The 26,852-nt window shown below is 43.1% G+C and overlaps 1 long non-coding RNA gene across 1 annotated transcript in view; it reads right to left on the bottom strand.

Moving 5' to 3' along the window:
• The window catches only part of LOC116235170 (uncharacterized), a 58,396-nt gene extending 32,476 nt beyond the window's left edge, over positions 1–25,920 (bottom strand). The window contains exons 1-2 of the long non-coding RNA XR_016471918.1: positions 25,721–25,920; positions 20,568–20,730 (exon numbers count right to left, since the gene is read on the bottom strand). This is a non-coding gene — a long non-coding RNA (uncharacterized LOC116235170). The remainder of the gene's footprint in view (positions 1–20,567; positions 20,731–25,720) is intronic.
• Positions 25,921–26,852: the final 932 nt, after the last annotated feature.

Genomic DNA, 26,852 nt, shown 5'->3' with positions numbered 1-26,852 from the left:
CATTAATAATTCACTTGTCTCTCTGAGCAAATCTCTCTTTGCCAGGCTGCTGATCTCATGTTTCAGGGTTCAGGTAGCCATGTGCTCCTCCAGACAAAGCTTAAGAAGATAACCTAGGGGAAAGCCATCACCCTTCCCGAACTGGGTGCAGAATCCTGATGCTGCTCATCTCATAGGATGGCAGAAACCAACACCATCCACAGCCCCAGAGATTTGCAGCCTGTGGGTGCATCAGAGCTGGCAGTCATTAAATTTCAGGAGCAGGAGATAAACCATTCAGCCCTGACTGTACCAGGCCTCACAGCTGGCAATGGCATTTGTTGACCATAGATGAGAGCTAGAGAAGGGGAAAGTGATGTAGGACTGACAGATCTATTAGTTTCACCTATAAACTGTTTACAAGTAAATCACCAAATCCTCAGGATCTTTTGTTACTCTGAAGTATTCAAATATTTTCTGTAATCAAGCTCTGCCCATGCAGTTACAGCTGCCTGGTGCCATGTCACAGACACACAGTGGGGTCAGTGGCATGTCCACCATGCCAGCCTTACAGCAAACCCAAGAATGCCCACTAAAAAGCAACATTTATTGTTGTTAATGCATACACAAGCATACAGTTAATACAAACCCCTGGTCAGAACCCCCTCAGGTCCACTGCTGCAGGCACTAATGGTGACAGCATCATGGTGCTGTGCAATTGCTATTAAGACTATGATGCTGTTTCAAACACATGTACTCCTTTGCTGAATGTTAGCACTTTTCTGTTCATGGAAATCTGTAAAGTGTTAAATCACTTTGTCTTTCACCTACCTACACAGTCCAATTTGGAGTTACCTGCTAACAGCAATTTAATACACGACTGAGATTTCATACCTTTTTTTCACGTCTAGAGCAGTTATTTGACAGCACGTGGAAGTGGGAGCTGAGCACAGCTGAGACTGAGCAATGCTGAGGTCCGAGTTAAACAGGGGTGGCAGCAGCAGAGGGTCTGGGAAGATTCAGAAGCAGTTGCAATAACACAAGTACAGGGATATCTGACACAAACACAGTTTCCTATCATCCCACACCAAATCTTCCTGCTGGGTTTGCCTTGCAAGCACAGAGACACTCAGGGACCAGGGTCATCTGAAGCACAGATTTGGAGTTTTAACCCCAAAGAGTGACATCTCCCAACCAAGTCATTAAGCTGAGTTCTCCATACAACAGCAAATCAAGAGCAGAATCTGATCCAATTTCTCCTGGTGAGAGTAAGTCCAGTGAAATACCTCCTGCTTCTGAAGCACATAAAGAAGGCAGAGGGAGAGTAGGTGGCTTTTCCCAGCAGACCCTAAGCCATCTAGCAACTTGTTCTTTCACAAATCCTCTACGAGTTTGAAGGACACAGGGAGTAAAGACAAACCTGCACATCTCTGTTTATTCAGCAAGGCAAGTGTCAAAGCCATGGTGGAACTCTTCAACACAGAAAGGCTGCAAATCTACATGTTCCTTATTTCTAGCTTTGTTAGGAACTTACTGGACCGATGGAGTCCTTGCCCACAACTGGCCAAATGTGGGGAACTGCAGCAGCTCTGAAAATCTGTACCTATTCTTGCCCAGCCTCGTTAAAAGATCAAATCTGCATCTGGATATGAGTGTTGTGGACTTGGAAATCTATTTTCTACAGCTGATTATGCTCATTCTCACCTCACTTTAGAATAAACTTCTTTTTTTATGGGGGAGAACTCCTTCAAAGGTTTCCGATTCAGCAAAACAGTGTGGAGCAACAGCTTCCTGCTCATTTGCAACACAGATCATGAGCCACTGTCATCCTGGAACCAATAATGTTGCACAGTTTTATTGTATGGAGCTCTAGACCCTATCGAACTTAGCTCCAGCTTTATCACATGAAGGAAAGTGTAAGACAACAGCTTAAAATGGAGCTCAAGAACTGCCGGCATGTTATTCATTCACTGAGATGATGGAGAGTGAGGTGAGGTTTTCCAAGAAAGCCTGAAGGGAGAGTGAGGTGAAAAACCAGCAGAATTTACTGCACTGTTGACACCAATGGGAAAACAGCACCAAGCAGAACTACCCAAAACTCGTCAGCAAAAACACTTTCAGGAATGGGCATTAACATTGCAAACACTGCAGTGATGACAGAAGGATCTCACAGATGTGGCGTTTGTAATTTGAACTGTAATGTGAGCACTGCGTACGAAGATTTCAATAAATACATGCCAGAGCTCTAGTTTAGACCTTTCAGTTTCACTTGGAAATCAAAAGAAACCCAATGTTTGTTCTCCCTCTGGCTGCTCCCAGGTATCCTGCAACCAGCAAATTGTTTGTAATAAGGAAACATACGTTTTTGTCATAGGAAGTTTTGAATGGAGCACTGCTCAGAATAGAAAACAAATAAGAGCACCTTCTGCAATAACCAGAGGGAAAGTTTAGCAACCACCAGTCTGACTTTGAGCATCTTTAACAGCCAGTGTAACCTTTGTAGCACAGGGTTGACCTTCTTAGGTGCAGAAAGAATGACTGCTAACTATTTTAGGGCTCCTTGTCTGGTGGAAACAAGAAACAGAGGCATCCAGAAACAGGTGGACAGTTTCCCTGCCCCTGATTCTGCAACAAACATGAAGTCTCATTCTTCACCATTAAGACCAAGCACCAACAACAGCCAAGCCTCTTCCTCCACAGCCATCCACGTTTTCCTCTCTCCACCAGGACATGACCATGGCTTTCCAAAACATGGAAGAAATCCCACAGGAACACATTTAGTGCTCTGCTATCCCCAGAAGAGCAGTGTGAGGAGCTTTTAGGTCTGGATTAAGTTTATTAGATCATTTCCATGAACGATAATCTGGCCTTGCACATTTGGATAGCTGCAGGCAATATCACCTGTCTGCATTTGTAGGGAGAAGCTATGCATTCCTGCTGCATATGCTTTTCTAGCACGTGTTGGCTTCTCCAGTGGTAGATTTGCAAGACTTTGAGCTCACCTGCAATCCTACGTAAATATGTTGGAAGCAAATCTGGGCACAAACTCAGACCCAGGTGTGTGAAACAAGGCTACATACGAATAAAACAAACCTATCCGTTGTCCTGTATAAACCCTAGGTGATTTCAAGTCATATGGGGCTTCATCAAACCCACAGTTCTGAGTAAATATGGCAGAAACACATGCAAGAAAGCTTGCAAGGCAGAATGATGGACTTTGTCTTGGGTAAGAAATATACAGGGTGCACTCTGCAGAGGAATGGATGTAAATTATTATTAAAAAAAAAACCCTACTAGCTTGTTTACAGGGAATACTACCTAAATTAAGTCAATATTTCTCTTTTTTGTCAAGCTCTCCTTTAAATGTAAACAAATCCCTTTTCCATACCGTAACTTTCAAAAAAATGCAAGCAACCAGATAGCATCTGAAAGTGCCAGTTTTCAAAGCAAAAAAACAAAACAACCCTTATTTTGTTATTGAAATGAACACAAAATAAAAATTCCGTAGCCTCAGACCATCCTTTGTGTTTCACCAGAAACACAAGGTTGGCCTTTACTCATCACTAATGACAACTGCTCTGCAGCAAAGCCTGCCTGCGTTAGCACAGGGGAGCTCTCACAGCTTGATGTGCAGAGGGGTTAATTAATGTTCTCTGTGATCTGTGATTAAATTTATCCTTGAGAATCACTCTACCTGACATGGTGAGGGCCATTTTTTATGCAGTCTCATATAAGGAACAAAATTACAATGGATATACCCTCTTTTGCTTCAGTAAAGTAAGTAACGAAGAGAGTTGTTTTTTGCTAGACAATCAGGAGGTGCAGCAATAACTCTTGTCAGCAACTAGAAAGTTCTGGAGGTATATTGGCTTCCTGAGCCATCTGAAATAAATCCTGGGGGGTAATTACAGAACAGAGAGGTAGGACATAAATCCTGTTTAATTGACAAGAAGAAGAAAAAAAGAAATGTGACTGAGTTTTGTTCCTCCTGCTGCTCTCCACAGGTTGTTCTTAATGTCTTCGGGACATCTGGAAACCAGAGAGGGCCAGAGGCAGGAACCAACATGTTAACATGGAGCTACTTCAATGCAAAGCTTATGTAGGAAAGCCTCCTTCTCAATCTTCTATAATGGGCTTTCAAGGAAAACTGACAGAGTAGAAAACTGGAATCAGCCTAGAACATGATTCTATGATCGTCCTACCCCAGGACAGCCCCATTGCCATGCACACCATCCTCCAGACCAGCAAGTTTTCCAGCTGTGCCCTCCAGTCATGAAAGGGGCTGGAAGGAAATGCCTTGTGATCTGTTTCATTTTGCTGTGCAGAAATCAGCATTTTAAGGGAAACTCCTCGGAAGCAGGAAAAAGCCATGTGCCACCTCCCTTCATCCATTAGCTTGTGGTTAATTCAGTATTGGAAAGGGGCAGCATGCCCTTGGGAGCAGGACAGCCAACTCTATCCTTGCTGCCATGACTAACTTCTTTTGCGTGGTTCCCTTTTGGGAAGCTGGGAATATCACTACTCCAGAGCTTGCTGAAGGTGGGCTCAGCAGGCAGAGCGCTGCTCCCTGGCACTGCTCCTGGTACATGCAAGATGGGGACCTGAGGTCAGCATCTGTCTGCAATGAGCACCACCCTTGTGCCAGCTGCCAGTATTTGAAGCAGTGCGCCCTTGCCTTGCTGGAGAAGACAAGGATGAACGATAGTGTGGGCTGAGTCTGTGTCATCCAGCACAGTAAAATGTCTCCGTACTGAGCTATAGAAGCTGCTCGCAGTAACCAGGCTGTAGCCTTGGAGCTGAAGGAAATGGGATTGCATTTATTAAGCCTGTGTAATCCACTAAGATTGATTTGACACAAACCTGGTAGAGAAGCAGCAAGCTGCAATAAGCTTCCTATGCAGGCACCACAGTTTGAGTTCAGCTCCTTTCAATCCGAGGGAGCAGAATGGAACCAGAGACACACAGCAAGGTCCCAGGGCAGAACTGCCATAGCAGTGTGGTGATGGTTCTGCTTTCTGTGAAGCTTCTTCGCACATGAACTGCTGAGGGACCTTCATACATAAAACATACTGCCCACATATCTCCAGTTTGGTGGTGCAACAGCTGTCTATTTGTCAGTCATGCTCTAATCTGCTCCTTTTGATTACTGCTATTTGCTTTACGGATAGCAAGCTGCTGGCTGTGATGATAACCTGTTACCCTGTGCTGTCCTGTGGACAAAGCAGTGAGGGCAGGGTGATGAAGGGGCCCTCTGCCCTCTGCTTGCTCTCCCTGCTCTCACCTCCATCTCTTCCTTCCCCATCTGACCTACAAAGACTGGTCAGACAGAAAGGATAGGAATACACTTTTCCATTTCTGCCATTGCTACAGGCTCCCTTTACAGACATACAAAGCAGAAAAAGTCCTTTAAATACATCACCATGGAAGTTGGGAGAAGAAATAAAACTTGCTGACACTCGTACTGACCTGTAACCACTGGGACCCAGCAGAGCCCTTTGCTCAACTTGCAGCTCATCAGCCCATGGCAAACCATTCAGCTTTAAATGGCAGCCTAACACCAGGCTCATACAAATGTGTTTTAACCAGCCTGGCTCTGTAGGCAGTTTATTAGAAAAGAGACTGCATAATGACAGTTATACTTCCCTGAGCACTACAGAGATGGAACCAGCAGCATGCTAGAGAGCAATGCAGCGTGCCTCATAGCCCTCAGTTGCAGATGGGTACACTATGGCAGAAAGGGAGACAGCCACTTGATTGTGTCCACACAAATCATTTGAGAAGGAAAGAGGGATTTCTGCACAGCCCCATCAGGTGTGTAAGCTCTGGGACTGCTCTTCTTCATCAGGGTACTCCTCCCAACTCTGAAGGTATAAACCAAAAAGCTGATCTGTGGAGGGAATTAGTAATCAGTGATAACAGGTTTGAGAATTACCAACTGAGACTTCAAGACCATCCCTGGCAGTCACAGCATTCGTGTAATCGATCATTTTAATCCACCAAGGTTTGCTAAACATCCACTTCCCTGTGCAAGAGAGAAAAGAGATTTCCATCTTCCATCCTGTGCATGACTTTCTGGAGCCAACACTGCAGCCACACAACATTATTTTGCTGCAGCACAACAGCACGAAGCTGGAAAGCAAAACATCACTCCACACTGTGATGCCACACTGCTTGCAACCCTCTTTGCCTCTTCCCTTCTTCCCTAGGAAGATGCAAGCCAGGTATTCATAAATCCAAATCTGTGCTTTGTTACAACATAGACATGTGAGCAGATTTCTTACTCCAGGGTTGTGCAGAGAGGTGCTGGCAACAGCTGCCACTCGTTTTTGTTACTTCTACCACGGAAGATTTACTTGCGGTAGTTAGGAAGAAGAGAAACCAAAAGACAGAAGGAAAACATCTGGAGCAGGGAAGATTTTCTGGTTTTTATACTTTTTTTGTTGTTTGTTTGTTTGTTTGCTTTGTTCTTTCTCTGCCCAATTTGAAACTGCCACATAAAAGAAAAATCTTGCATCCTTTCCGCCAAAGTCAGTGGGAATACTCAGGAGCTTAAGTGCTGAATAGAAGAGGGATGGAGTCCCAGCATGAGTCTCAGAGCTAGCACAACTCCTCTGCCCCTCTATGTTTCTCCTCTTGGTGTGATGCAGCGAGACAAAATGTTTGTGCTTACCATGGCAATCCCAGGTCTCTCCTCCCTTTCGCATACAGATCCCAGTTCAAAACAAGCAGATTAATTTTAGATTGCTCAGGTAGGCTGGCTCTTTTTCCTCTCATTTGCATTTTCAGACCCATCATCAGCTTCTGGGTTAAGAAGAGGATCTGATTCCCAGTGCAGCCATGGCACCCAGGGACAGAGCCTCCTGCCTGGGAAGCTGGGGAAAATCCCACTGCCTGCACCCAAGGTAGCATCAGTTAGATCTGCAACAACACTGGCCTCAGGGTTTTCATTACAAAACCATTGTCAGATTAAAACCATTCCACCCACTCTCATTTTCCTTTAGTTGTATATGTATTGCTGTATCTAGACTGTGCCAGCATAGTTCTGTCTTCTTTTGTGAATAGACACAAGTTACATCTTCTGCTGATTCCTGTAGCATTCCTTTTCAGTTTACTCTCTCCTATCTTTCCTTTCATCTCAGCTTTATTCACTTCTCTATTCCCCTTTCATTGTGCTTTCCTTTTTCGAATGTGCCTTCCTTGGTGAGTGCCTTGTTCTGAAAGCACACTCCCGATGCTGTGTACTCTGGGAAGTTATATTAGCCTGTATTCTTTTGGTAATGCCAGTGCTTTTAAAGAGGCAACCTCATTTTCATTAAAGCAATTTGCATTGCATTACCTACATTTGCATTCAAATGCACTTATCTGGATCCTAAAACATAGGTGTATTTGGGAGCAGATTAACAGTATGTTTGTAAGTACTTTAAAATACAGCAATCATAAAAATTCCAGCAGCTTTGGGAAATAGTCTTGCTGGCTTCTGCTGCATGGGCTCTGCGCTCGTCTGTGCACCAGGGGTCCCAAACTGTTTGTGATAATGGAACAAGCCATTTAAAAGAGCTGTCGCAGTGGTAGATCATATGGTTTCCAGTGAATTGAGCAGAGTCACTTAAATTTGATTATCCCTCTCTCAGTTAGTGTACCTAAAAGTGTTGGGGAAAAGTTACCCGGCGTCCTGCTCCTCCCATTAAAGCCTTTTGTGAGTCCAGCTTTCAAATTTGGTTGACGAAATTAGAGCCTTTATTGCTGCCTTTGTATGTCCGTCCTTCATTCCTAGGCTACCCAGAATGGAGCTTACAACGGCCATACTTGTTGTAGGCATTCCTATTTACATGCAACAACCCAAACCTTTCAAAACATCAACAGCAGCAGCAACAAAGGATAGCAAGACCAATTTCCTAGATATTATCATCTGTCAAATTTTGTACAAGTCAAAAGAGACAATTAAATCTAAATGCCAACCTATTCTCAGCACTCCTGCTGAGCTGTAATTCCTTTCGAGCATCCTTTAAAAATACACGTCTCTAAGGTCTGGAGTCAAAAATTTAAACAAATAGCAAGTTTGGTGTGGATCACAAAAACACCAGGCTGCACAAGCAATGCTGTGATCTGTACAAGGGCCAAGGAGTTTAACACATGGACCTTCTAACCACCAACAGGTAAGCTTGCATGACTGTAATTTAATGGGAGCCCGGCTTTGTATGGGGTCTCAGACAGCACGAATGCTTTCTCTGGTTTAAGAGCATCTAAGAGATTACTGCAGTCAATTACAATATTTTGTTGATGAGTGGAAAGGTGACAGTGCTTCTCTTTGCTGTCCTGTGCTTTTCATGCCAGAGGCAGAGAGGATAAAAAAATAATAAGAGACAGAAATAGGGAGTCCAGTGTGCGTGTGCTGCATGAAGCAAACACAGCATGGATGCTCAGAGCTCTGTCCCCCCACATCCGCAGTCATACTGGAGTGTGAATTGGAGATGCTGGGCAGTGCTGGGACAAGGACACACACACGATGCCACTGGAAAGTGCTGTGGGACAGGGAGCAGACAGGAGAACACGGGAAAGCAGAAAGCTGGAGCATAACCAATTTCAAACTGAGATGGATGGTGCTCTCTGCCTGTGCAAGGCACCAGGAAAAAATATCAAAGATTAATTTGTGAAGGCCCAGCAGGAACTGTTCATGCTGAGGATTGGGGTGGAAATAAAGCATGTAAAAATACAGTTTTACTGTGATAAAAGAAAGCCAATAAATCAAAGCATATTAGCAAATATCAGATGTATGAATAAATTGGCAGAGCCATTATATTATACCAGTTCCACGTAGATGAATGCAGATTGAGCAAAGTTCTTTTCTGCAAGGGATTTGCTGGTCACAAAGTTTAAGTCACAAGTTTTCCAGAAGAGAAAAAGAAAACAGCATCTTTCATCCCTTTGCCAGCAAGGATGTGAAGCTGTGTTGGGCCACAGGGAATGGCTGAAGGTCACCTCCTGCCCGCTGTGCTGTGCCACATGCAGTGGCTGTGAGCAGGGGCTGCAGCCACAGCACACGGCTTTTTCCCAGGAGAAAGCAGGCAGAGACAGAAACAGTGCGGGGATACAAAGCTCCTGCTGCTGCTGAATGAGACAAAGCTATCTTTCCTGTGATTTCCTGTCAACTTAAGCATAGGTGTGCAGCATCTGTGCGTAGATACTGCTTAAAAGTATCTTTTTCTAGAAGCAAAAATAGTAAAGAAACGTTGCAGAATGAAGCATTCAGAAGTCCCTATTCTGCCCTTTCATAGTATTGTTTACCTAAGGTTGATTTTTTTTCCCCAGAACTGCTGACTCTCTTCTTATGGGAGTTCTATTAATTATGCATATAACGTTATTTTAGGAGGAGCATTGTCCTTCCTATGATACGGAACCACCTGATCAAATAAAAGTGTTTCAGTTCTCCTGTAGGCTTGTGATAAAGAGAAGATGCTCCATCCATGTCTTGTTTTACAGACAGAGGGAGTGAAAAACGTGAACTTTCAACTGTTTCCTGCTATCAATTTCAATAACAATAATGAATGGTAACTTGCAGAAAAGGTACTATTCTGTCCTCTGGGAAGGACAGAAGTTTTCTACTTCTTGGATTTATTTTGTAAGCCCCAAGGTACCAGAACATGCTAGTCACTTCTGAAAATCTCAGCTTTGAACTCCTGCCAAAGCATCTCCAAGGGGAGCGTGCTGCAAACAGGATAAGCAGAAGTGCTGTGAAGTCTTGCTAACTTTTATTAGGAAACACGCAGAGCTCTATAGCCTTGTCCCAGAATGCTACAGAAGGGAGCTCAGTGGTTAGGGAACAACACTGGGACTCGAGACTAATTTCCAGGTTTCTCAGAATCCTCATGTAACCCAGTGAAAGTCACACAGCTCACTGAGCCTCAGTTTCCATTACAGAAGTGTCTCAAGAACAACTAAGAAGTTTATGAGCTGTTCAAACGCTGCACTGAAAAAGACCTTGTATGAAGTGAATTGGAAGCATCGCTGTAACTGCATGCTGGTGTTACTGCAGAACAACAACACACTTCTCAATGGGAAAAAGAATACATTTCCTTCCTCCTTGAGCACCTCCTTCTGCACCATGGCCTGGCCCCTAGAGACAGCCTGAGCTGACCTATTCAGAACGGGGGACGATATTCCACAATGTCTTAGAAATATAACACTACACAAAATCATAGGATTTCAACATGATGTTGTAGGGAGAATAGGATACTGCTTTTTCCCTGTGCACGAAATGTAGATGACAGCTCTTGTCCACAAAAAGCAACTGTGATTATATCATCCCAGAATGTTGTATTTATCTTCTGATAGCCCCAAGGAGAGCCCAGCAACCTCCATTCCCATTCGACGTCATTCCTGAGATAAAGATGAGAAAATGAGAGCTCAGGATAAGATTATTGCAGATTTCCCTTTTCCAGCTACGTGAATTACACAGGAGACTGAGTTGCATGCAGGAAGTCCTCCAAGTTGATATCCACAGGTATGGCCAGGAAAAGCTGCAGTTGAACTTACTTCTGTCTAACCATTTCTTCTAGCGCTGACATTCAGCACAGGAAGAGTTCAGATTATTTATTGCATTTTGAAACAGATTTTGGCAGGATTCATATGTAAATGCCTCCTGAGAGAAAGTTCAGTTTGTTGTTAACACTACCTTTGAGCTGAGCTTGTTTTCCAGGACTTTATGGCAGCCCGTTTGCTTCCAAGGCCATTTTGAAGAACTCACCTCTGAACATCTGACATAAAGTGGCGTAACTCCATAGTGTGATTCATCTGAGACGAGCATCCTCTTCATTTGCAAAGAATCTTTGCATTTCCAGCTCTGTGCATGCGCTAAATTGTCTTTCTTCCCTTGGTATTTACCACTTGCCCTGCGCCATTTAGCTTGCTGGCAGAGAGAAACAACCCTTAATACGCAGAACAGAATCTTGTCCTGGGAGAGCAATAAATGGGAAAACAGAGATTGAGACTGAGACACGGGTGGGTGCCTGGTAAGCCTCCTGCAGCCCTTTCCCACCATCACAGAGCACTTCCAGCACAGAACGATGTCACGCATCGTCAAGGCTTGGGAGTGCTCCTGCGGGAAGGCAACTGCTGGCTTGCACAACAGCCCTGCTTTATTGCTGCTTCTCACCCTCCTTTTATATCTCTCTAAAGCACCACTTCAGCCTTTAGAACAAACAAGTATATTTTTAAAATAGCCAGCGCACTTTGCCTTCACCCACTGGCTCTCATTTGTTGTGCAGTAAACTTTGCAGATCGTTCGAACTTTCCTCAGAGAAGATGCAATTCCTGCTTTCAAATCTTTCCCATTTTTTTTTTTTCCTGAGGGCTGCTTGGACTAAATTGCATCCAGACCTGTGGCCTTACAGGAGTTGGGCAGGGAAGGGGAAGCTGTTCATCCAGGATCAGTTTCTGGGAAGATGCTTCTCCCAGTACTGCCTTGGACAGAGCTGATGACATTTTCCTTGGACTGAGAATATTCTCGCTGCACATTTAGAAGTGTGCTCATGATCACTCATCTTATCTTTCCCCCCAACACTGTGGTTATTTCAGTCCATCTCACACTTTGTGTCTGCACCCTGAATTTCCAGTGGGACCCTCTGGTGCCTCCCACTAACCTCAGCAAATCCAACCCACTTGGACTCAACCCTCAGATCTTTTGGTACTCAAACCTCAGTAATCTTTTGGTACATGGCACATCATGAGCACTGCAAAGCAGAGATGCTGATTTAACCAGTCAGGACTCTCTGTGGACATACAAGATGCCCATCACCGTGCTGAGCACAGCCCAGTTCAGAAAGTTTTGCTGACATAGTAATTGCTGCAGAGCAGAGGGCAGGTCCCGTCCTGGTGGCCCTGCAAGCATCTTAATGCTGTGATCTTAAACAGCCAAAAAATGGATTTTCTGAAGCTTGCACTAAATGAAGCTAAACACAGCTCTCAAGGACAGCTATTGCTCAAAACAAAAGCTACACAAGTTGGGAAATGCAGGAACTTCTTGCTGTTACCCCAATTGCCTGTAGACATGCTATTCATTTTTAATCATCCTTGTGAGAATTTCTCTTTTTTATTGCCTCAGCCAAAGCTGAGTTGGTTGAGAGAGAAGGAGTTAATCCCTCCTGGCTCTAAAGGTCAAATGTCAAAACAATAACTTTAGTATCTCCACATTTGAGAGACAATTATGGATTTTTTTTAGGAATTAAAAAAATAGAAGTTTCTAATCAAAGCAAAAACATTATATTTTTAAGAAGCCCAAAAATCTAAGGTATGTGGAAGGAAAAAAACCTTAATCTCTCCTCCATTTTGGTGTTGGCTGGATGCTATTTGTACTGTCTCATTTAAAAGATCAAGCAGAAAAAAAATAAATCACTTTGAGGGAAAGTTCAAAACAGTAAAGCATTTTAGAACATCAGAATATTCTGATTTCTTTTCTAATGAATAATTCTGCATCAATTGAATAGTTTGGCACAGATTTTTAAAGCATCAGCTTTAGCAGAAATGGAAATCTGCTTTATTTTCTCTGTGTGTTCTGAATTTAAAAAAAAAAATGTTCAGTTGCCAGCTGAGGACACTGCTCTCAGAGCTGCAATATGTACTATCATTCTTTATAGGACACCAATCTCCCTGCTTCACGTTTTAGATCACACACACTTTATAGATGAAGAAGAGAACTGTAGTATTGTTTTCAAAGACTGCTTCATAAAGACTTACCATTTGCTAGACGTGAACTTGATGCATTTCAAACCTCAGGCAGGCATCACCCCCACAGAGCAGGCAGCGAAGGCCCCAAGGGCAAGAGGACAACTCTGAGCAAAGGAAAGCATCACACTGATATTCCAGTGTTGTATCAGAAGTGATGTCTCTCCCACGTTACCACAAAGTTGGCCACTTGAGACTCTAAGAGATCTCACGTTCAAAGTGACCAACTTGGAACAAAATGGTTCTGAACCATGGGCTGCAAACCAAGTTGTGCCTTATTGTATTCTGCTTTTCTGTAGCACTTCTTTCTGTTAAGCCAAATAAATTTGCTTTTATTCTTTGTCCTAAATGGCTTATCATGCTTCTAAGAGATCTTTCATAATTGCTATGATTCCTCTTAGCCATGCTCCAGAGGGAAGATAACCAATTCTTGTATATTTTTAGTGTAAATCATGAGTAATTCCCCTGAAGTCAAGAGTGCATAAAAGCAAAGTGAGAAGACAATTAAGTCCTGCTGTTTCCAAAGTGCTTTGGAATCTTTGGGAATAGGAAGGTGCTATATAAATCTAAGATATTATTATATTATTTATTACTGTATAACAAATCCATGTAGCACAGTAACACGTGTACAAAGTCTAAATAGCAAACACAGGTCGGAAGGTTGTCCATATGTCTATTTTCTCTCTCTCTAGAGAGCTATGCCTTGTATAACAAGAAATGAGTAGCAAAATAAAAATGTGTAAGGACCAATAAAAATAAGCTGTTTTTTAGCCCTTATAACAGAACAGTTTGTTACAGTGGCATCTTCAGTTAATACTTCAATTTTTTTTTACTTGCTTCCCAAGTCCACAGAGTAATGATGGGCTACAACAGAAAGCTTCGGTGCTAATTTCAGAATGCCTGAGTCAGCCACTTCTCTTCATTTTTATCCCCTTCTGCTGGAATCTTGTTTAAAAACAAAACAACAACCACAAGAACAACAAAAAACCGTCTCAATTTCATAGTTCTAAAATAAGAAGAACCCTCCTCTCTCCTGGAGTTTTGCTGGAAATTAAACAATCTCAAACTAATCTCCTGCATTTTCCTATTACTGTCTTTATTCTCAGCTACAGTTAAGGTTGACAGTCATATTGGTTTTAACATTGAAGTAAAAAGAGTTCATATTTAGGAACTAAATTATGCTTTAAATAAAGATAACAGAAGGCCAAGCCCAAGAGATCGTTCCTTTCAGTTACTTGCAGCTCACTGTCCCTGCAGTGTCAAGTCTCATTTTCTAGTGCAGCAACCAACCTGTAACTCTGCTTTCCTACAGAACATCCACCATTCAGCCCAGAGTTCTCAGTGCTCTGAGCTGGCAGCAGATCCTGTGGGTGCCCTGTGTTATCAGAGGGGCAATTGGAACTCTTCCAGCTGAGCTTTCAATGTCTCAATGAACAAAGGTTCCAAAACCTTCTGACTCTCTTGATGTCCTCCACCAAACTCACACCTCTATGTCAACATCTTACCCATGCTGAGGCACAGTGCTCTGTCCTTCATTAAAACAACTTATGCAAATGATCTTTGTCATTCAAGTAGCCAAAAACTGCAACCTTTGTGCCAGAGACCCTTAAGGGGGAGCAAGACCGTCCAGGCTCCCCAGCCCAGCTTTCTGGGCGATGCAGGCATTGAACCAAACAAATGTAAGTGTAACCCTGATGTACAAAGGCTATGAGACACACAAACAATTAACCTTGTATAACACAACAGCTCAGATTCTGTCTGCTTATTCAGAGCATTCTGAACCCAATGAATATTTGGACTGCCACACTATATTCAGGAAAGTCAAATAACTGCTGGGATGTTCTCTTCCCTGTGCCTTGCACTTCTGCATGTCTTAACATTAGCTGTGCTTTCTGGAAATAGATTCCATTTTATATTCTGTTCAGATAACAGCAGAGCAGAGGAGACATATGCTGTGCTGACAGGAAAGAGATTGTTGGAGTCACTCTCAAAGCTGGAAAAGAAAATAGCAGCAGCAGAAGAGGAATACGTTCCCCTAAGAGGAACTTGCCCCCTTAGAGCATGAACAGATATGTAATATTCTTGATTATAATTTGTTCCTCACTTGAAATCATAAAGCACAAGTTTACTGCTACTGCCCATCACTGTACTATCTTATCCCCTGCCTCTCCTCACAGAGCAGCTTTCAAAGCCCTGTCTGCAGTGGGTCTCCATCCCATTGGAATCTCCCCAGCTTGGTGCAGCTCATGAGTGAAAAATTCATTAGTGTCTACATTAGTCTCCAGTATTTTCTGATCACTACCGTTTGATATATCATTGGACATCTTCTCCTCTCCTCCTCATAACATGTTTTGTTACCCAGTTGAGAACAACTGCCATCCCAGTGGTACTGGGCCACCTAAGCCTTCAATTGAATTTGTACATCAAAGCGATGGCCAAGTACAACGTTGGCCAATTGTCATCACAGCCTCTCTATCAGGGCACAATGTGCTCCATATAACTTGGATATTGAATAAGAAGAACTTGGAAATAAGTCAAAGGATGGGTGACTGAGTCACCAATATTTGAGACAGCAGCTATTACATGGAATAAGAAGAGAAGCACGGTGGCACTAACAGAAAGCCGTTCAAAGGTTCTCAGTCTCACCCAGTGGGAACTTTACAACATATCCAGAGGTGACCTCTTGAAGTTTCTTCTTGTTTCTTGTTTGTTTTCATTTTATATGGAAAAAATAAGGCTCAAAGATTCCTGTTTTTAAAGAAAGCAGCTGCATCAGGTTTGGCTAGCAACGATGAAAAGGGAATTTAATTTTAACTGTTTTAAATATCACATTGCATGATATATGGTCTCCGACAACACATTGTCTTTCTATGGAGTCTTCTGTGTGTGATCCTTAAATCCCTTTTCATAAATAAAGCCATCTGTCTCTTTTGAACTCTAGTAGTTCTAATTTTAAAAGTCAGTACTTGCCAATGTCTACAACTCATTAGCTCCAAAGCTGTGAAAAACTTCCATATCTGATGCACCATTCAGCCGAGTCTGGCAATTGCTATGTTTTTAATATTATCCCATTAGTTGTAAACACCCAATTTATGAAAGATGAGTTCGGCTGTGGATGTAAGATGAAGGAAAAAAATAAAACATAGCTCAACCACTTGTTCTCTAATTAAAAAATAAATAAATCACACTTGGAGATCTACCTGAATATAAATGCTATAGCAGGTAAATATTCATTTCTACGTATGCTGTTAGCTTCCCTTACAATAGCAAAGAGAAAGAGATAGAATAATTCCCCAAAAAAGGGAAATTTCCCTCTAACTAAATAGTACTGACAGGGCTTCTGGGGGCATCACAGGTTCTGTAGAGGAGAGAATTCTGGAAGGGATGCCCGGGTGGTGGCAGGAAGCCTGGCACATGGAGAACAAAGGAAAATGTCCAACAGGGAACAATATTTTTTCCATCAAGATGCATTTTTCCAACAGTGCACACCCAAAATCACTGCGGTGCTTAATTGTCAAAATCAAAACAGATAAGTACGTTTTGGTAACAGAAATCTTCTCAGGTGCAAGACATTTGCTGAGGTACTGAAGCACTGTCAGCCACGCAAGCAGCTCACTGCACAAAAGGTGCCTTCCTGCCTGCTCTCTGCTCTTTGAAGTAAAGCAGCAACCCAATCTGCATTTCTTTGAACCAAAGTGGCTGCGCAAAGAGGATCGCAGAGCTAATGCTTCTGCAGACCAGACAGGATGACTGAAAATAAGAAAAATAGGTGGGAGGAAAAAGACATATATCCAATGATTTTAATACATGTAGGAAAGGACTCTTCTAAAATGAGATTTCAGCAACACGAGCCTGTGACATAAATTCACAAGACCCTACACACTTACAACTCATAAGCGAGTTTTTAAAAACCCTTGGTAAATGTGTTGAAAGAGAAAATAAATCCAAACCCTTCTGCTGGTTAAGTGGGAGCCAGGAGGTTTGTGTTTTGATGAAATACAACAAAATACAGAGCGGATTCCCAATGAGATTAACAAGACCTGAACATAATGAGTGGTCTGTTGAGCTTGGACCACGTTATGTGAGGTTTTTTTCTAGAAAAATGGCTTTTTCCTTCTTAATTCCTCAAACATCTGCAGCTTGGCACTGATATACAGTAGTATTGCAGTCCCAGGAAGAGGCCTGAGATGTAGATATCAGTTCTTCCACCTCATCTGAAAAGCTGCAGAGGAGTTTCCTAAGTAGAAAGTAAACCTGCTCTGAAATAGGAATAATCCCAACAGCCAAAGCCCACTGGAGGAAAAAGAAAGACCCTTCTTGAATTCAAAGGACTTCGAATGATACCCTAAACGTGCTTATGAAGGCTCTCTGAAAACACAGAGAATCACAAAAGAAGCACGTGCACATGGTACAAGCAAGGAGGAGATCAGCTGTCAGCTCCATCTAATAGACAACTGCCAGGAGCCCTGGGCAGACCTTATGGAGGCTTAAAGCCATCTTCATCATGCAGCCAGGATGCAGCTGGGCGCAGAGCTGCTCCAGCCTTGGAGAAGGGCAGTTTTAGCACAGGAGAAAGATACTCAAAATGTTCTGCCTTCTTACCCTCCTTTCACTTCTTGCTCTCTGCTTTCCCATTTCTCTCTAACACGTTTTTTGTTTGTTTGTAGCAGATTCCTTGTCTCATGAGGAAACAAAGGTTTTTATAAGGAAACTTGGGATTCAAAAATCAACTGCACGTTCACCTTCTTTCTCAGAAAACTATCCTGGGCTGACCATGTATGCAATGACAGGCTTCTCAAAAAGGAAGGAAATGCGAGAGCCGAAGTTTACAAGCCTCAACTTAGCATCAGATTTCTGGGCTACACCCTCTGTATTTCGGGCAACTAAAATGACTGTCATAGCAGTAGATAAAGTACTGACATGAGTTCAGTTAAACCTCACTGAAATCAAATTGCACAACCTGTTTTAAGGCAGTCGCGTTCGACCTTTGGTTGACCAAAGCTCTCCCATGTTACAGACACATGGGCTGATTTGTGCAGGAACTGAAGAACGGACCTGAAGGAATCACCAAGGGCACAGTAAGGTTACAGATGGTGACTGGAGGGGATTGGCACTTGCTGGAGAGTGAAAAAGCAGAATACGAAAAAGCAAAGAAGCATCAGAGACAGTCACAAAAATACCATGGGAGGGAGACCTCAAGAAATCTAAAAGAGAGGCTGGTACTGTGGAGATTCAGGCTCATTAACTGTCAAATACCTCCGTGGTTCGTATGATTATTACAAATAAGAATACCAGGGTCACCTTATTACGAGCCAACTGTCTCAAAGTCATAGAAGGAAACTAATTTGTAAAAAGCAAAACGTTTCTTTCCCTAGATTTGGTGAAATCTTTTCATCTGGCATTGCTGTTAGCAAGGGAAAAGATGAGGTGCGAATGAGCCTCCTGGTTGCTGAACCCACAAGTCCAGGACAGATAAGCAAAGTACCATTCATCCATCACTTCAGCACAACAGCAAGGAAGGGGGGCTCGAGCTGCCCAACTGTGCTTTGCCTCTTCTGTATGTCTCCCTATCTCTAGGGCTGTTAAGAGAGCACCTTTCAAAGGCAGAGAATCCTCTTCAGAAATAGGAAGATAATGAGCCTTTTTCTACTCAACATTGCATTTAGATAGAAAAACAAAACAAATAATGCTGTCAAGATTTCTAGCAAATACATTATAAAGGGCATTAGGACATTTGTATAAAGAATGGAAATGGACCTGCAGTAGAAAACACACTTTACTTTCATGACTTTAACTTTAAGACATGAAAGGCAGCTCATTAATGATTAGAGGGATACAGATGAGCCATAACAGTCTATATATCCTTATAAATTACATACAAGGAGAGCAAAAAGACAGCAAATTACAGACTCCAGTTTCACGCTACTTCTTCCCTCTTCACCTCTACCTTTCTCAGTTTTCCAGCTCCAAGAAGGCAATTAAAACTTGTGTTGGCCAGCTTAGTCAAAACTAGCTAATTTAAGTGCACGGTGTAGACAGTTGGTCTGGAGTGTGACATCCATCCCCAGAGACCTGGAAGGAGCCCGACACCTGCAGGAAGCTACTCACTCCATGACAATGGCTGGTACCATCAGCACCAGAGTGCTACCAGTGCCATTAGTGTGCACTGGCTTACCCCTCTTGTTGAAGGGTCCTCACTCAGATAGTTTTCAACCACCTGAAAACTGGTTTCATTATAGAGCTGGCAGCCTGGGAGCACGACACACCGTTTTCCCCTGAGATGTCTTGCTGCAAGATGAGCTCCCACCACTGCCTCACTGAGCTCTGCAATGGAGATGTGTGCTGGGACACCAGCGTTGTGCTCTGAAAATAAAGAAGTTTCATGCTTTCTATAAACATTTTAATTCCGGGGGCTTTCTACCTCCTGCTTTATTTCCTAATTTCTAATGCAGAAGACTCTTAGCTGAAGTAATTCTATTTATGGCATTCTAGACCAATGCTTGTATTTCCTGGCAGAGAGCTAAGAGCCCACGTACAGCCCGCTGCTGCTGACAGACAAGTGACGTAATTAACTCATTAAGTCACAGTAACTCAGTCTCTTTAGATCATTTGATCTTATGCAAAAAGACAACTCATTTATCAAAGAACTTACCTCCCTGTGGACAGGAAGGAAGGAAAGAAGGAAGAGGGGTGGATGAGGAGGCAAAGCAAAATGAAACAACTTCCTCAAGGTCACGAGAAGCCTGCAGGACCACACGGCTGAGCTCAGCTCTAGATGCCAGCTCAGGGACCAAGCAAATACTGCCAAGCAAATACTGCCTCTAACAATCAGACAACCACAAACTGCACATCAGGAGGCAAACCACCAGTTCCTTTCAAAGTAGAGAAAAAGGAGGTGGTGACTCCCAGCCCTGGCTGTTCTGACAGCTCAAACTTTGACTTGCCTCTTTAGAACAGGGCTCACAGAAAAGGTTTTTTTGTGGTGATCTCTGACTCCAGCAGAGCAGCTGAAGCAGCAGCAAGTCTCATACTCACTCTATTGCTGTGATGAAGCAGGAGAGAGCAGCTGAGTGCTTCCCACCAGCTGTAGGGCCCTGACTGAGGAGCAGGAACCCCATCCCCAGGAGGCTGCCCCATCCTTCTCCCTCATGGGACTTCAAGTGCACAAGTTCTCCAGACCAAGTTAAAAAAAAACAACAACAAAAAACAAGGGTTCAAAAAAGAAACAAATACATTAAGCATATTGCTCAGTTAGCACAGCAATTAATTTGACCAGTAATTAAAGAGCAAAGCATTTTTCCTTTGTTCTTCATGTGGTTTCCTTGAGATGTGAAGGAGAGGGAGGAAGAGACAGAACGACCTCCTCTAGAAGATGCCAATGTGTCTTGCTTTGCCCCTAATCACATCACCGTCACCCCAGCCCTGTGCAGCCCAGTGCCAGCACTTCTGCACTTGAAGCTCATTCTGCCTTTGACCCTGAGGCACAGGGGTCTCATGGATAACCTGCAGCTCTGGAGGCAGCCCAGTTCTCATCTGAGAACCTGCTGCAAGACAATGGGGAACAGCACAGAAAGAGAAAGCTTTTTTCAGTACAGGAGTTTTGCCTGAGATTCAGATGCAAGTAATTCCTGCTGCAGAGTGGGCAAACCCAGTAAGAAAGCTAAGGTAGATAAGTGTAGGAAAATTACCCAGAGCATTTTTCCTAACCATGGCAGCTCAAAGTAGAGAAGTAGTGCGTACACTATGCATCAGTCACCAGCTGTATTTTTTGGGAGGTCCTGTGATAATTAACCATGTTACAGAAGTCCTGAGGCCGATATAATGCAGCACAGCAGAGCAGTCTGAAAAACCTCACTATCTTGCATTACCTTCTGCAGTTTCCTTGGGCTATGGATGACACACAGGCACCCACACTAAGGCCAATGGATCTCCAGGGCTTCTCGAAAGCTGCTGTTCAATAGGCACCTCTTGATTTTGGAGCCGACTTCTCCACTGCCTTGCTGTGCGATGCTCTCTTTATGGAGTTCTTACCTTGGGGGAAACGGGTTTTATTGCAAAGTCAAAAGGTAATTTTTACATAGACTCCATTACCTGTTTATAATTAAAACCATAAAATCCCTTTGTAGGAGGCTTAATAACTTCCCCCCACACCAGAAGAGGTTTTCATAAAAAGACTCATTAGAAGTATTCATAGCTAATGCTGTAAAATGAGGAGAAATATGTAAAATTATTAGGACTTATTTCAGCATTTTAAAAAAGGCTTTTTTTCCCCATTCATTTTTATAGCTCAAAGGGATACAGAAATGGCAGCCAATCTTAACCCTTCTGATCCTCAAACCTTTTGTGGTTGTAATATTAAGTAAAAAGGACTTTAGTACAGAAATTAGAAGGAAACGATGTGATTACACTCTCAGTCTGAACCAATCCTGAGCCAGCCCTTGTACTTGGAGAGTGCTGTCAGTCCTTCTCCATCTTTGAGGAATAGAAAACAAGCAAGGAAATCTACAACAAAACCTTAAAAACTACATGGCAGAAAGAAATCCAACAGAAATCTCCAGCAAGCTTTCCAAAAACTCTTGTGGGTATCACAAAAGCAGTTTGAGCCACAGAGCTTCATGACCTACAGGCATCTCAAAAGGAGGCTGAACAAGCCCTACCCTACAATTATCTTTTTGTTTTCTGTTTCATTGTCCTTTCAAACAATCTTATCTCCAGCTCAGATTTTCAGCTCATGTTTTTTTCTTTTTCCCTTGCCCTAAATAACACATCCTCATCACCACGAGCACTTGGTAATGTCACCTTGGCAGCAAATTATGTGTGCAAATGAGATAAAATTGGATAACTTAAGTGCTAGCACAGTGGAGGTCAGTCCCTGCTTATGCTAAGTTCATGGGTTAATAGGCAAGTGTCATTGTTCCACCCTCCCACACAGGAGTGGATCTATTTAGAGTTTGAGGAAGCCCAGTCCCTTTGCAGCCTGGCATAAAGCATGCATTGCCTATAATAGAGAGAATGAGCAGAGCCACTCTTGGAACTCAGCATGTTTGAAACCATCATCTGGGGAACAACAAACTGAATTCTGCCTCTGCTCACAGACTAATCACTATGTAGCCTCATTTAACTACAGAATTGTATCTCTTCCCATTCTTTCTACATAATCTCTGATTTTCTTAAATTTGCCTTCTCTGCCTGCAATCATGTCCAACTTCTCTATTTTTTTTTTTCTTTTTGTAAGCCATTTCCAGCCAGAAGTGCTGACTCATGAAGGAACTCAGGTTAAAGAAACTTTATTTATGTCAAAGAAATTGATCCCTGATAATTTAAAGCCTTCCTGTACTGCTGTTTATCTTATGCCTTACTCCAAGTCGTTGTCCCACACCTAGGCCATGGCAGGTGGAGGGCCATGCATCTGTCAGAACAGCAGAGCTGTCTCATTGCTCACTTTTGGCCTCCTTGGCCTTAATGCTCACCTTGCTTTATTAGCACAGTTCTTCAGAACTTCTGACAAAGCAAAATATTCCCCCCTGATGCCCTTCCTCATTTAATCTAGTGGCACTTCAAATGTCTTTTTCAAGTTGTAGCAACCTCTCACCTCCCTCCTTCCGCCACCTTTTCCTCCTTTTCTTCTTTCTCACTTTTTCCCCAGATGGCACTTGAAGCCCACTTCTCTGTCGAGCCTCTGGCCTTTTAGTTTCCTCCCTGTGTCACTTTGGCATACAAATAGCTGTTGCTATGTTAATTCCAAAGATGGTTCCCTTCCCTTCAGGGCTGGCTTACTTCTAAGTCCTTCTAAACCACCTCATCCCTACAGCAGTGCAGCAAACATGACTTACTTCAGCACTCAGCACCCCCTTTGTACAGAATCTCCTACCATGACTGAGGGTTTCCTGATTTTGTGCTGTTCTCCTTGATCTCAAGGAGTTTCTACTCTTCCAATACATACTTTTGTCACCTTTCATTTTGTAAGGCTTTATTTTCATAGCCAATACAGCATTGGTCCCATCCTTTCACACTTACAAGAGAAAGTCAGCCAAACCAATAACTGCTGGCTGTTAGTATCATCCATTCTTTCCCCACAGGATCTCTTTGCTGTGGAATAGCAGAAACACAATCAGAGAGCAGCAAGCCCATTAGAGTGGGCAACCCTGAAAAGCAGCAAACCTGTCCTCTCTGCTAACTGATGCAGCACGTTAGCTGCTCCCAAGCAGCCAGGGGATGCCAAAATGATGGCTGTAAAAAAATGCTTTCTATCTCATTTATCTGTCCCTAACATGGGAAGGAGCCTTGTGGTGTTGGTTTGCTGCTTGCTGCTTTTTCTCTGTTATTTGGAATTCGCTCGTCTAAAACTTCAAGACAATCTGCCTCGATGGATTTCACATTAATTTGTCTTTCCCTATACCTTAATTCTCTTTTGTACACAGCCTTTGTAAAAGTCCTTGCAATATTCTCCTGCTAAATGTGTATTTTACCCAGTTTGGCAGGACCTGGATTCAGATAGGGCTCATGAGTAGCAATGGTGCAAGTATGATGAAAAGCTCTCTAAAGGTGCCACTGCTCCTGCTGCACTTCAGGTTTCAGGCTTTCTTGGGAAGAACTGAGAAGAATCCATACAGAAGTCTGTGATTGATTCATTACATTGCAAAAATGGGATTTATCATCTGTACACAATAAAAAAAAGCAATCACAGTGGGAAGGAAACAAAAATTAGATTGGCTTAACAAGGCTGGTAATGGGGGAAGAGACATTCAAAGACAGATTAAACAAACCAGTCATGTTACAACATTGCTTTTGCTCTGTGTTATTTCTAGTTATAGCATTTATACTTGTTTCTAAAGAAAAGAACATTAAACTGTAATAGAATACAGTAAACACTAGAGGAAAGTCTGAAACTATTTGAAACACTACACAGCTGCTGTTATTAAGTATAGGAGAAAGTCCGACTTGCTAGGGGGAATTCAGAACCTTTTCGTTATGAACTTAGCAATCTGCCTCCTGCACTGAGCAGCAGGGAAAACTCTCACATGTGTGCTCAACTCAGCTGCAGGCAAGTATCCAAGGATGGACTTAGCTCATCAAATACAGGAGGGATCCACACGTTCAATAAGGCTGATAGATCATTTACAAGATGCTGTGAGATAGAATCTTCAGTAATCACAGCGAAAGCATAGCAAAATGGAGGCAGGACAGGTATGAAAAATTGCAGTCAGATTAGTAATTTGTCATAGACTTACAAGGAGTTTACTGAAGTTGGAGTAATGAAGCAACACGTGCTTTCCGTGCCTTCAAACCAAGTCAGACACTGAGCTCTCCATTCAATTTCAGGAGCCGAACAGCAGTGATAATTGATGAACAGCACTGAGAAGCCTTCTCATGCCTTTCAGTTCTTGATTCTACCCTTCCAGTAGGAGAAAATTTCCCCAACAAGCAGTTTATTGATTGTCCATTACACATTTTTTCCTCTGAAATTGTTAGAATGCCCTCCAGATGTCAGACACAAGACACTAAACTACAATTTGAGCCAGGGAAGAAAGGCAGCTGTTGGATGCAGAGTTGGATCTGACACTTCAGAACCCAGTCGGTTTCTACATATAGAACCAACAACCCACATCACATCATCCCACCTTGCTGAGCATCCCCACTTCTATCAGAAAAGTAAGACAACGCCAGCCTCAAACTTTCATGGCCCTTTATACAGAGGGCGCTTGACAGAAACGAGTAATGTTTTGAGATTGCAGAGATGACTGCAATACAAAACGATAAATAATAATAATAGGCAAAGGATCTTTAACATCTACATCGCATTTACAGTCTTGGACAGCTCCATATTTTCATTTTTTTGTGTTCTGCTTTTGTTTTTTCGCTTTGAAAATTTGCAGTGGATCCTTGCCTGAAAAAGTTCTGCCCCTCCCAGTGCACAGGGAGGGCAGTTCCTGCCGAATTAGCCCCTGCCCCATAATCATGTAAAAGCTGCATTCCCCACATCCCAGTCTGAGGCCAGCACTGTTGGACCAGATTGCACTTATCCCAGCTCACTTATCCCAGCCTCACAGCCTGATGCAGCGCCTCATTACTTCTGTTCTTTAAGAAGAATACACACGAAGACAATGGATAAGAAACATCTCATTTTTCCACACAAAGGAAAGCGAGAGCCCAGAACAAACAGCTTCCGACAGGATCTGCAATGAGCTAAGGGCGACATGTGCATACAAATGGTGCCTAATTAACTGCTTAAGGACAGATTAGTTGCCATATGTTGCCAAGAATGATGGGTGTACTTCCAGCGCGGAATTAATCGATAACAAATATGCCGTCTCATGAAACACACGCCGGGGAGATGAGCTGTCTGCACCCTGGGGAGCAGAGGAAGGGAGCTGGGGGGTCTTGGAGCTGCTGTGGCCAAGCAGAAGATGAGCAGTATGAGGGGAGCAGGGGGCTGCAGGCACCATCTGCTGGAGCTGCAGGTGCTCGTAGCACCAGTCCCATGGGTTCAGGTGGCATCAGCAGTAACAGCACAGCAAGAGGTTTTGCTCCACTGGTGATAAATGGCAACTACTCTGCAAGCTATGCAGTAATTCAAGGCAAGGCACCAACTAAGCGGGCTTCTGCATGTCACTTGACATATCAGAAGATGCCAAGAGTGAGAAAGAACTGGATCTGCATTATGACCTATATCTCCACCCAAGCCTTTCAGAAAAGGAAAGCTTTTTGTTTGACTCCTGAGGAAGGGACAGGATGCTGGGCACTGCCGCCCCTTGGGCAGGAGCCCACCTCCACTCCTCACCTCCCTCTGCTGCTCCCTTTGCTACACAGAAGCAAACCATGGACAAATAACGGTGTTGTGTGGCTCAGAAAGACAACGGGCCACCATGCAGCAGGGCTGGTGGCCTGTCAGCAGGAAGGAAGGATGGAGAAGGATCACACTTCTGAGCAGCAACGAGCCATTACAGCAGCTCGGCTGCCTTTTCCAGCAGTGCCTTATTCTGCATGCGTTAATCAGGAGAAATCGTTTAATCTTTCTCACCTCCTTTTCTCTAAAATGGGTTATTGATATATCCCATCTTTGCACGGTTTGGCATGGCTAAATCCATAACTGGTACTCTGTTGCCATGGTTACGGGACCTGTGGGACTCTCCGAATGGGTGTGTGCAAGGAAGAAATGCAAACTGTAATTCTCATAGATCCCCCACTTTCTAAAATCCCAAATTGCATCAGTTGAAGGCCTGAAGCAAAGTCCCTGCAAATCAATGCAAAGACTCCACTGTGGTACAGATCGGTCTGTTAAAGTCTGAGCTCCAATATTTCCCAAGAGAATTCTCATCACCTGCTAAAACTGGCAGCCCTGAAAGCAAGTAGAGCATTGCCCCCAAAAATGTTGGAGCAGCAGATTATTCTACAAGCCTCATACTATTGAAAATGGTATTATAACGAAGAGTAGCTAACAAAGCAGTCACTGCAAGTGACAAAAGCTCAAGTGACCCTGTCCTTTTTTAGGAGCAAATTACAAAGTGCTTCAATTATATCTGAAATGGAATAATCATGAGTGGAAATTGAGAGCTCTCCTTCTGCTCTTGCCTGGACCTCTGTAGAAGCCGGAAAACCAAAGAGATTGGTTAGGAGTTAAACTGAAGCAAAAAGAAAGGATCCTCCTGCCTTCACTGTCTTTTCAATTCCTCAACCCCCACATGGTTTTACATGGCGACCTCATGATCTGAATCTCACACTGCTCTTCTGCACACACAGTAATATGGCAATGAGTGCACAAACAACTGCACCTTAGTGCCAATCAGCACTTGAAAGATAGCACTGACAGCACTGGATGATGCAAAAAGATACTCCTGCATAAAGATACCTGATGCTGAAAATGCTATATGACCCACAGAGATCTCTAGCTTTGGTAGGACTCTGGAAAATATAACTACAGAAGCCTGAGGAGCTAAGAACTGAAAATCACTGGAGTAGGAAAAAAAAAATCTACATTAGTGCAGAAAAATGTTAAAGCAACTTTTAAGCTGCAGCCAGGAAGCATCTTACTATTCCACTAGAATGGACCATTGAGCATCACAGCAACACCAAAATGTATCCAGCGTGTGGAGAGGAAAATTGAAAGGTACAGGAGAAATTTTCAGGTAGAAGACTTCTCCTGCAAGAGCCAA

This window comes from Phasianus colchicus, chromosome 17 (assembly GCF_987193195.1).
Source record: "Phasianus colchicus chromosome 17, bPhaCol1.hap1.1, whole genome shotgun sequence".
Classification (NCBI taxonomy): Eukaryota; Metazoa; Chordata; class Aves; order Galliformes; family Phasianidae; genus Phasianus; species Phasianus colchicus.
This window is presented reverse-complemented; position numbering and strand designations above follow the sequence as displayed.